We start from the raw sequence: 12,119 nt of genomic DNA, 5'->3' as shown, positions 1-12,119 counted from the left end.
ATGGATGGAAGAGTAATGGTAAAACCAGCTTTAAGTAAGTGATCAAATGACAAGTTCTAGTCCTAAATTCGCTAGCAGGCACGCTATCCACACAGGCATCATTCATACGTAAATATTTTACCTATTTGTTGCAAGCAGCTCCCCAAAGCAAGTTCAAGACCAACTTTTGAGCACTTCTCCGCATGACTATGAAAAACAGAACAACGTTTGGAAGCTCTTCACAGCAATGCAATGCCACAAAGGCAGGATTTTGCCTCTTGAAAACTAACGCTCCAGAGTGCGCACAGCACGACAATACAAAAGCACGAGCGAAGCTGCTTCTTACCAACAGCACAGGTACAAAAGCAGTGCAAAAGCAGCGGGGCGCTCCCAGCGCTGCCCGTCACCAGCACCGAGGACCACGAGGGCTTTCCCAAGACACCGCTGCTGAACTCACAGCTGGACCCTTTTAGTCCCGGTACCTCTGGAGCAAGTGCCTGGCCAGGGAAAGCGCCTCAGGCTCCTCATCCTGCCACCAGTCCTGAGTGTTTCCAGGAACATGCTCTGACGGTCTCCAGCCGATGCCAAAACCCCCATTTAGTCCGGCTGACAGCCTGTCCCTCGGCCGGCCAGCAGCACCGTCCCGCCAGCCATGAGTTCAGTAAAACAAAAAGGATTCACTAGTGGAAATTAAAAGCCTTGTGTAAGGTAAGGCTTTGATCTACCGTGGGGGAAGGCGTACAGATGTTCAGCTGCTCATTTACTAAATTACACCATGTCACAATTAACTGTGAATCAGCCAGCTTCACATGAGCAGCTTGAGGGCTGCCACCACGCTAAATACAGAAATAATGCCGGGGAGGGGAGTCCAAACTAGCCAGGTGGACCAGATGACTTCTCTCTGCCTGTGTCTGTGGTTAGCACGACTATTAGAAAGAGCCATCCCAACATATGGCATGGTTTAAGTAAATCAGATCACCCTGAACTCACCAGCCTTTCTCGACTTACAAACCCCTCAGCTCTCGTTGTTGCAGATGGGTGCATACCCATCATGCTTTTAGAGTTTTCAGTAGCCGTCATTTATCCTGCTGACAGGGTGTATTTTAGGTATAATTATGTACTAACTAACTATAGATCAACTGTCAGTACATTAGGGTACTTTTGGGATAAAACTTCATGCTTACCCCTTTGAAGGCCACTCGCCTACACACTACTGGTGGTTGCTGAATTGTGCAGGAGTACGAGAAAGGAGAACTGGTTGCAAAGAGCAATTAAAGATGATCTTTAAGAACCAACCAAAATAGTATGGCACAGAACGAGTCAGACTGCTGTCCTGAAAAGCGATGCTGAGTCATGTCTGACAGCCGCGTTTCTTAGAGGAGAAGCAAACCTGGAGCAAAGGAAGGGAGGAACACGTACGGGAAGTGTGGAAAGAGGAAACAAAGAGACGGCGACAGAGAAGAGGTGAAATCCTTTGATATTTCCTCAGCTTAAAGAGGTAATTCAGTGCATAAAGACGGATCCTTGAAATTTCAGAGGATGAAACTCACACAACAAAGATTGTCAAGAGTGCTATTTTCTAGGATTAGAACAAAAATGTATTGGGATTTGCTGTATGATCTTACATGGTTGAGCACGACTGTATACTTGCTGTTATGCAAGCACCATCTTCCAATACAGAATTTTCATAATTATAACAGAAAGGCGTAAATTTTCTAATGCATGGCAGTTCAAAAAGTAATCAAGAGAATGAGCCTGAGGGCTATTTTAATGTATGCAAAGCTAGTGACCCACAGTAAATGGGAGGTAGGCTTCAATGAATGCAAAGTAATGCACACATACTAAAGACCTGGTCTGATGAGGGACGGCTAAAATTAACACCCAATTAATTTCCGAATTGACAAACAAATGAAACCCATAAATCTAGTTTCTCATTAATTTTCTTGTGGTATAATTTAAAGCAGTAATATGAGGGCAAAAACTGAGCATTATCCATCATAAATATCAAAAAAGATAGCACTGTAACACCATAAATTATGCATATTACCTGTTGTTAAAAATGATTAATGTATTATCAACTTTATCGTGCACTGTATATGTCTAGACGTATCTAAAATCTGAAATTTCATTTAGTGCTTAGGAAATAAAGGGCCCGGAAGAAACGGGATTATCCGTAGCACGTCCTCGGGTTCGCCTCCTGACACAGCCCTCGTGCTCTCATCTGGGGCTGCGAGGGTCGGTGCTGGACTCGTCCCAGGCCTCAGGTTGGCTGAGCCCATGGTGGAGGCGATGTGCCGAGCCTCCCCGGGGAAGGGAGGCAAATCGTGCTGATCCCGGAGCATCCCCACGAGCCGATCCACGGTGTGGCCCTGGCACCTGGCTCGCTGGGGGCTGCTCCCTGTCCCCGCACAGGGCAAGCACTGCTTGGTGATGCTGAGCCGCGGGGAGAGCAGAGAGGGAAGAAACAAATGAGGAAGGGGAAACGTGAAGACTTATGTACCTGAATGCAGTGAGTGAACAGCTGGGGCTTTCTAGAAGTGCTTCAGCACGTCACCTTGGCCAACAGGAGAAGGACTTAGGTTGCCTGACCTCCTGCCTGCGGTCTCACCAGTGAGAAGCTGAACTTCCACCTACCTCAACCCATAGCGGGGCTTATGTCCACTTTCCACCCCGCAGTCTCCTGAAGAGCAAGCAGCTCTACCTACTGCTGCCTATCTGCAGGCTGCCACGACTTTTTGTTTTTTTAACCACTACCTCGTTCACCATTTGCATGTGACTCACGCAGGCTGGGTTACTTCAGGGCCACAGGAACCTGAAATCACTTAGAGGCGGCTCAGTGAAAGGCTGACTGATGCTCTGCAGGAGCTGAAACTTAAGACAGCCGTGGTTAGGAGAAGGGAAGGACAGGCAGGAGCCTAATCCCAGTTGTGCCACGCTGGCTTATTGTGAAATCATGGCCAAACAACTTCTTAGAGAAGCTCTCGCTGCTGGCATCCCTAAGATTATTGATGTTGCTGACCACAAACAGGAAGAACAGAGAACAAGAAAATCCAAGGAAAATTAATTGAAATGGACATTAAAAGGTTGCCACTGGTTCTTCTCAGAGAGCTAGAGCTGGTCCCCGTGAAAAACTCATGCACCAAATCATACCAAACCGCGAGATAAAAGGTCTCACTTCTTTGCTTCAGGTAGCTGATCTGTAACTTGCTTGTTGGAACCGGATACAGAAGCCATAAAACACCATCTTACCCTTACCTGCCAAATACAGCCCACAACAACTGCCTAGCTTTCGCTCCCGGGTCACATAACCCAACATTTGCCGAAGACCCGAGTGTTGGGCAGCGGAGACGGACAACTCTGCTTTCCCTGCCTGAGCATCTTGCATTCTCCCTTCTTTTAACACATCCACAGGGAAATTACTCCCAGTCTCACCTTGGATAAACAAATCCCCTTTGTGAAGCTAGCTCTACATCAATCTACACCTCTCAGCTTGACAGCTATTGAAATCCACAAAGCTCACGCCATGGCTGCGTCAAGGCTCTCGAGCCGGGCCATTTCCAGGCGAGTGGCAAAGAGGATGCAGCATTTACATACCGTCACCGGCGGAGTGAGGTTCCTTCCTCTCTCCCAGGGAGAGATGTCTTTCAGCCACAAGCTTGACTAAATGCCCTTACCATCGCTGGGACCATCATTTATTTGGAAGGAAAGGAATGGCGAGCAGCAAACTACCACCCCAAAGCCATGCCTCACTGTGCCACGCTGCTCTGCGACGGCCGCCGTGAGGCTGGGACGCCAGCAGCGTGGGCGCTGGAGGAAAGCCCCTTGTTGGAGAGGGGCACGGCACCGCTGCATGTCCCTCGGGAGGCACCCACCTGCGGGGCTCCCCGGGCTTGGTGGCGGAGAGGAACAGAAACGCAGCCGCTCTCACGGCCCTGGGCCCCTCTGTTTGTATGCACGCCGCTCAGCCCCCGCTACGTACGCTCGCGGTCCCTCTCCCAGAGAAAAAGGCGAGCAGCATATCCAACTTACTGAAAGGCCAGAGCTGCATTTAATAAATACGTTCACGTGGCAGCACGGACAGCAAGATAGCAGCAGCACTGCTTCAACACGAAGACACCAAACCTTGCAAGACTGAGTGCTGGCGGCACATTAATGACGAGCCCACCCCCCCGGTGTATCTCCAACAAAGCGTTTCTAAACCGTCTACCGGCCTCCAGAAGTCAGAAACCACCCCGAAGCCAGGTGCAAGTCCTCAGCACTTCTGCACGACGCAGTTCTCACTTCGCTATTTTCCCCCGGCCGGTTAATGCCCACTGGCACAGCCACGGCTTCAGGTGCCCCCATCTCCCCTCCAGCCCCGCTGCTCTGGCAGCCAGAACAGGCCTGGACCACTGGGGTGAGGTAGGGAAAGCAGGACGTCACGTTTCTATCCGTATTTTGTTTCTCGCCTTTCCAAGGGATGAAAAGGCCAATTATTTAATTTCATCCTTCAAAAGCTTTTTATAAACGTATATTCAAGATATTTTAATTGATAATTCGCATGTAAAGGCACAGGCACCACCTTTATACAAAAAGAGTTAACATTTCCTTCTCAAGGTCACTCTAGGAGGGTTTACTCCCTCTGTGTGAGACGCCCTAACAATTTACTGTTAGCGCTAACAGGTCCTGCCTGGCATTTGAAATCCAAGCCACATCCAGAAACAACAACAAACAACAATTTTGAAAAACAAAGATGGTGTGAGTGAGTTTTCTTGCTCATTTGCAAAACAACCCAAAAGCAACAACTACCAGGAGGGTGCTCTCTAATTAGGACTCTCAGAAACCGGAGAGCAAATAGCCAGCATACAGAAATTAGCAGATGTAAATGCTGCTTTCCAGTTGTAAAAAGAATAAAGCAGCTCAGTAACCTCACTTGCAGGAGAAAGAATGGCAGAGAGCATTTTTAAATTGGGTATTTTCTCTTCGTGCAGATGGCTCTGCTCTTACACCAGAGATTTTGCCCACATCTCAGAAATAAAAGTGAAAGCTTCGCCTTTTCAGACTTCATCGATTACAATCAGACACGAGCACGGAGGGAAACCAAAACACCCCCGACCCAACGCTGCACAGAATTCAAAGGCCGTTCTTTTGGGGCGATTACCTGGTTCATAGCCCTATACCTTTGTCCTAGACCTTCTAACTCCTTGTTTGCTCCGTACAGGATTTTCTAGCCATCAGCCGTCTATCGCTGTGCTAGTCGTCTTGCAGGAGTGCTCTCTCCCCTCTGAAAAAAGCAAACAACTGGATAGATATCATTACACTAAGGAAATCTCTTGGAAAAACCAAACAACTTGCTAATCTTTCTAGCCCCTTCACCCAAGTTAAAGATAAGCAAAGCAAACCAAAGTGAGTTTCAGCCACATTCCAGGGACAAGCTCCCCTTTTTCTCCTTTATCAAAATCCCAGCATTTAAAGGTTTTTTCCAGACCTTGCAGGATAAACTGCTGCTCACACCCGCAAACAAAGCAATATTTGTTTAATAACTGATTGCTGCCATGGGTACAGTAAACAAGGGGCCCAGCATTTGTGTTTATGAACAAACACATCATCTTGCAAGAGCAATTTAACATTAACCAGGTGGAATAATCAACAGATTTCATAGGTGACACTCGGGGCAGGACTAATGTAAACAGAGCAGGGAGGAGAAAGGGGCCACTCTTAGGGAATCAAGGTTGAGGCAAATGCATTACAGAGTAAACAGCTGGGAAGAACTCAAGACAAACAAACAGTCATTCTTCTGACATTTCGAGCAGCAGAAAGGTTGTACGTTACATATATCAGCTGCTGACCACCATGAAATCCAACCAGTTGGGGACCAGGCCTTCTTGTTTACACAGTGCCATGTTTGCTTATAAACAACAATTTGCTGTTACCAACCTCGCATTACTCATTGCATAAACGAGCAGATCAAGTGAAATCCTGTTAACTCTTCTGTGGATTGAGGGTTTTTTTCCCCCTTCAACAACAACAAACAAAAAGCCTTTGCAGTCTTTCTTTGCAACCTCAAGACAACAGGCAACAGAGGAAAAAACACAGCCGTGCATCTGCTAGATAAAGGGTAAAGAAAGGAGCTGAAATCACTTGAAAGTGGTTCACAGAACAAGACTTACCGGCCAAACCACTGATGTGGAAGATCTATTTACATTAAGAAAAAAAAAAATCAGCAACTGCAAAAGGTGGGATGCATAATGTTCAGTTTCTCCCCTAAAACAAACAAGCAAAACGCTGCCTCTCTACACAACTTCATCCCTCCCAGCATGGCCGGATGGCTTCATGCACACACGCCCATGCACAAGGCACGGTTCCTCCTTCTCTGCCCCGTCCTCAGCCCTCTTCCTTCTGCCTCCTGCCTCCATCCTCCAGTCTCTGGAGACCTCCCCTGCTCCTCTTCAGTAACCCGGGCGGTGCCAGAAGCCCCTCCAAAGCCCCTCTGTCTCCTCCGAAGTATTCTTCCCACAACAGAAAGCTCTGGCCCTCGGCTGTCCCCCCAATGTCCCTCTCTCAGCACGACCACCCCGTGACATCCCTCCTGGTGGCGCCCACCGCCTGAAGCCCCCGGGGTTTTCCACCTTTCCCTTCCCGTCTCTCACCCCCACGCCATTCGGAAGATGCCCATCGCAACCCTCCTCCGGGGAGGTTTCTGGAACTGCTCTATCTTGAATATGGATTTCGGGAAAGATCTGAAGCAGAGGGAGAGAAGATGGATGGTCCTAGCGGCAGGGGTTAATCCAGGGCTCTTGGTTACATTCCTGCCCTGACACAATCCCTGCTGTGACCTCCAGAAGCCTCTTCATCCCTCCCGTACGTAAAATAAGCCCTTTAAGACGTCGCACCGGTTGGATGGAGGTAGAGGATGCTGTTGAGGTCTATGCCACAGGTCCTTTTTTCCCCCAGGTGCCCCAAATCCCAGCTGGTGTCCCCGGTGCCTCCCGAGGAGCGCCAGCGCTGCCACCGAGCAGCGAGGAAATTCACCCCGGTTCTCAGTCGAGGAAGCAGCCAAGGTCACAGCTGGCCCGGGCACTAATCTCCTCTCCCTCATCATTTCATGTGCAAACAGCACGGTGGCTAGGAGCCTCCTCCCTCATCATTTTTTCACAAGTTTTAGAATATTTGGTACTTTTCTTCACAGCACAATCCCGGGCATCTGCGGCCGGCCAAGACGCTCAGCTTCCCTTTTTTTTCAGAAAACATTTAGCCTTTTGTTGTTTAAAAAAAAAAAAAAAGCTCGCTCAAAAGCATGAAATGAGTACAACCCACTAATAAGGCAGGTATTTAAATGAAACCCGAAAGCAGCATTGTTGAGGCAACCTCCTATTTTTTCGTACATCAGGCTGACAGCATAATAGCGGGCAGGATGAAAGGTGGGACTCGAGCACGGAGTTGGCGGCCGCGCACCAGGAAAACAGAAGTGCTGCCCCATTTCCTGTGCTTCAGCAGAATATTTCTGATGTCTGGGGCTGCTGGGGACTTAACTCTGAATTAATGATTACACACAATACCGTCCTTTCTCCCCGCCCTGCAGGACAGCGAGGGCCAGCCTCACCGAACGGCTGTGGGCAGGCAGGCACGGGTCACGGGGGATTCAGATGTTTCACAGCGGCTTCAGAAATTTCGACCCCGCAACCTGAAGGCTTCTGAAAACATCAAGCTTCGCATGAAAGTCATGCTATTTCCCTGCGCGAGACTGCTGCTCTCACCTCGGCTGCGCTGCCTGCTCCACGCTCCTTTTCCAGCACGTAAAATCACAGTTTGCTCAGTACAAAGTAACTACGGGATGATAAAAACTATAAGCATATCATTCAAATGCTTTATTGGTCAAATAGATGGATGCTTTTATTAGTCCAACCTTTTTTGTAATGGAGTGCCACTGATGACCCAGTGTTAGCCTCATTCCCTGCTATTAATCACACTTCTAAGAGCTCATTTTGCTTTAAAATCTTAAGAAATTGCTATAATTTAAAGACATGGTGTCTACATAATGGGAAATGCTTCACAGATTGTATCATTTCATATAACACAGAATTTTTATGGCAATGCTGACCACGCTACCAAGGTATTACAAAACTTGAATAAAATCTATTTTATGAAGAAAAGCTAAACGTAAACTTACTTTTCTATTTGTGGTTTGCCACATCCATAATGTTTTAATCACAGCCTTTTGGGAGTTGCAGCATTCAACTGCATGTGGCTTACATAGATTAACACTGAAAAAAACACTCCCTGAATAAATATAAACAGAACAAAACAAAATTAAATGAAAATTAAATAAAAGAAAAGGACGGACCACGAGAGAAAGTCTTGTTCAAGCTGTACTCAAACAATTTAACACAAGGGATTTATTCATTCACCGACTCTATTACCTCTATCTTTTCTACACAGGGAAAAAACAGATGATGTTTACTGTGAAAAACTTTTATGACAAAGTGGAAGCATCTGAAGTATTTACCTAGACTGTGAATTAAACTAATATAATGATGGTCTTAACCCGTATTATTAACATGTACTTTGCACAATGTTTTGACAATGTTGACTGCTGCAGGAGGGAAAACACATTTAAGACAATTTCAGCCAAATGCAAAAGCAGAAGCCTTCCATTTTCCAAATGTAAAGTAAAAAGCATCTTTAACCATCTTCTTAGGAAAGAAAATGCAGGGCAATTATGTTATATGGCGAACACAGAAGAGTGTTCTGTGCTCAGTTCTCTAACAAGGTATTAGTACCTCCTGGCCTTAGGAATACTATGTCTAAATCACATCATATTCAGAGCGTCTGCATTAATTATAATAGGAGCCGGAGAGAAACGGTAACTTTCCAGGTTGTTGCTAAGGATTAGCCCTTGTTTACAATTCTGTATTTATAGAACAAGAAAAATTTGTCAAATGAAGGGCAAAGAGGAATGCAGGAACACAAATTTAGCTTTGATTTCAAAACAAATCAGATCTTGCAAGCATTCCCTGAAAAGAAAACCACAGTTTTTAATGTGAAGATGCAAATGAGCCTCAGAATATAAAAATGTTTTATAGTTCTGTGCATTCAACACTACTAGATGTTATTTAAAGAATTTATGTTAACATTTCTCATACTCACGGAGCAAGTCCAAGATGCTGCAAACAGCATCTATTTAAAACGGCTCGCGTTTCTATGGGGCACTGGGTAGCTGAGGAGCCTGCAGCAGAAGGCAGCAGTCGCAGGGGGTCGGGGACTGCTCCTAAGGGGTTGAAGACAGCGTGCCAGGAGGGACAAGCCCTCAGCGGGCTTCAGGCTGGCTGCATGGAGGTGCGCATCTCCGTCCAGAGGGCAGCTCATGAATCTCAAACCCTTTGGAGCAGACGAGCTGGCTTCCCCGAACGCAGCACATCGGGCGGAGGGAATGGGATGCGAACAAGGCACCTTTGAAGGAGGGCACTCGGGAGCCCCGGTACAGGTGACAGAAAGGTCCGAAAGGTCTGCTGTGAAAAACGTGGTATTTCTGGAGGGCGCCGCAAGGAGAGGCGGCCCAAAGTCCACGGGAAGGGTCCCAGCACTGAAGCGCTGCGGGGACTTGCAGGTCTCAGGCACCTTGGCGAAACTGGCTGGGGAAGTTTACGCCGCTCTGCCACCAGGCTGAGGCTAAAGAAAACACTTCGGCCTCCAGCACTTTCGTTTCTTTTTGCAAACAAGGGCACACCCACTACAATTAAGTTGCAAAACCCTTTTCATTAAGGCTCCTTGTTTTCACACACTTAAAGCCTTCTAAGACCTGCAGTCCCTCCCCTGCACCCATCAGTGTGTGTTGGGGGGGTGGAACTAAGCAAAAGCTCTTTAGTGGTTTCAGTTTATAGAGAAGCAAATGGAAAAATGCTTTTTTTTTTCCATTAAAAAAAACGTAACCACCAGCATCTGAGCAGGGTGACTTGCGAGAACTCTGAGCACCCACAACTGAGAGCACCTAACCCCTCTCGAGGATCAGGCCCACAACACAGTCAGAAAAATGCACTCAGCTAAGGTTTTGGGGCTGTCAGGTTACGGCTAGGACACGAGGCAGAAGGGAAAGGATCAGCCAGAAGGGAACAAGTGGGACAGAATTGCTTTTCCTGCCCAGTTTTGCCTCGTTGCTTCTTTCCCAGGAACAGCTCCGGCCTGGGTCCAGAGCGAGGATCCCATCCCACCAGATTTCCGTGCAGGAGACATGTACATCGTGCATGCGTTTCTCAACAGCCACATGCTCGACGGTGACACACATGGATCCCAAGCACCCAAAAATACAGTTGGTCCTTACCACACTGGCCCAACAGAGAGAAAAAAGCGTGAATTTTTTTTCCACCTCAAAATTTCATCCTGTGCCTGAGAAAACTCCCTAAAAAAGCTCTGTCGAAACTGATTTTGTTTCTACTCACCAAAAAAAGCACATATGCCTACTTTTGAGGCAGGATGCAGGAAGCCAAGCTCTTAATCCCTCTTCTGCCTCCACCCGTGGCCGAAGAGCGTTGCCCCAGCTCTGAGCCGCTCTCAGGGGGGGCCGGGACGGGGAGAGGCGGCAGAAGAGAGAGGCAACCAGGGACCGGTCACCAAATGCGCCTCTGCAGCTTGCCGCGGCCACGAGCATGTCTATAGGTGCCCGTACCTTGCCCACGCACGATGCCAGCACGACAGGGGCCTCCCAGCAGACAGCACGGGGCCTCCTGGCCGCCCAGAACCACGCCGCGGGGCCCTCACAGCCACGAGGGTCCCGGCAGAGGTTGCTCCAGGCTCGCGGCACGGCCCTCCCGGGGCCGTGTCCCCAGCAGCAGGGAGCGGCGCCCTTCCCAGCCGCGTCCTTCCCGTCCGGTGGGAGCCGCGGGGACGCGCTGGCGCTCAGCACCCGCTCCCAGCGCAGCCTGCCGACGTCGCCATCCACGCGCAGGTGCGCGGTCCCGCAGATGTGCCGGCTCCTGAGCGCCTCTGGCTTCCTGCGAAGTCCTCCAAGGACTCGTGAAAGAGAAGGATACGCTGTGTTTACACTCTGCTCAAGGCGAGAGGACTCAATGTCAGGATGTGCAGCACGAGGGTAATTCGCACCCTAAACTCGACTGTGCGATGCTGCAGCCACAGACTGTGTGATCTCCTCCTTTGGATTAAAGCTGTTTGCACAAGTCAGAGCAGAACAAGAAGAGGAACAAAACATACAGTGTATTTTGTGCTATGCTGCAGCCACATATTTCAACTGCCTCAGACGAATTCTTAGAGTAAACACAGCTTTAAAAGAAAATAGCTAGAATAAAGAGCTTCTGGAAAGTTCCTCCTGATTATGCATGCAAGAATTCTGCTACTGCTTCCTGCCATCATCTGAAAAATAAACCAAACACCCAACTTCTACAACTATCTGCAGAAGTGCTATTTTTCTGAAACACGTTACAACCCTATCTGAGGTCTGCGAGTTGTAATGAATGCATCTTGTTTTGTAAAATACACAGAGGAGCTCAATTAAATGAACAACTGTAAAGGAAATAGAGCTGATAAAGGAATTAATGCTCTCGGCACCAGATCATAACACAACATCTAGGATAACAAAACCATGTCAAACATGCAACCGCTAAAGACTTGGAAAAAAAAAAAATAAAAAGTTCCATCCTAAAATATTTTAAGCGTGTCAGATTAAGATGTGCAGAACTTATAGAAGTGAGAGGGGAGCGGGGGCAGCAGCAGGGGATCTCGGGGCTGCTGCACCAGGACCCACTGATCGCACGGACGCACCCCAGCATCCCACCAGCGTGCCCCGACCTCCCAGCAGCCGTGCGGACCAGCGGCGGCGCGAGCGCCCGCGCGACGCCTGCAGGGTTTCCTACCCACCGCCGAGTCCAGCCAGAGCAGAGCTGCTGCTGCCGACAGCCCCGGCCACCCCGTGTTACGGAGGAGACCACGGGAGATGGATTCGAGCCCCGCCGATGCTAGGAAGAAGCCTTTAAGGTTTACAAGCGATCACCTGCTCGGCTGAGCGGTGTTTTCCCCGCGCTCCCTTTTCATTGCGCAACCTGTTTTCCGAAGGCAAAGCAAACCCCGTCCCCCATGCAGCCCCGCCAAGGTAGGGTTCTGAAATTCTTTCACTCGTCGCAGTTTGCATCCCCGTCTCCTTTTTTCCCTGC

At 48.6% G+C, this 12,119-nt stretch overlaps 1 protein-coding gene across 30 annotated transcripts in view; it reads right to left on the bottom strand.

The window, feature by feature from the left end:
* Positions 1-12,119, bottom strand: part of FOXP1 (forkhead box P1) — a 370,718-nt gene that overhangs the window by 166,779 nt on the left and 191,820 nt on the right. Inside the window, exon 1 of one of the 30 annotated variants that reach the window (XM_050712858.1) lies at positions 7,344-7,458. The exons of 27 other annotated variants lie outside the window; for them this stretch is intronic. The gene's annotated coding sequence lies outside the window, so the exon portion shown is untranslated. Of the gene's footprint in view, positions 1-5,119; positions 5,243-6,128; positions 6,317-7,343; positions 7,459-12,119 lie in introns of those variants that run through there. 2 more of the 30 variants (XM_050712854.1, XM_050712864.1) reach the window with 2 other exon arrangements.

Source organism: Cygnus atratus, chromosome 10 (assembly GCF_013377495.2).
Source record: "Cygnus atratus isolate AKBS03 ecotype Queensland, Australia chromosome 10, CAtr_DNAZoo_HiC_assembly, whole genome shotgun sequence".
Classification (NCBI taxonomy): Eukaryota; Metazoa; Chordata; class Aves; order Anseriformes; family Anatidae; genus Cygnus; species Cygnus atratus.
The sequence above is the reverse complement of the archived record's forward strand: the minus strand, read 5'-3'. Positions and strand labels throughout refer to the sequence as shown.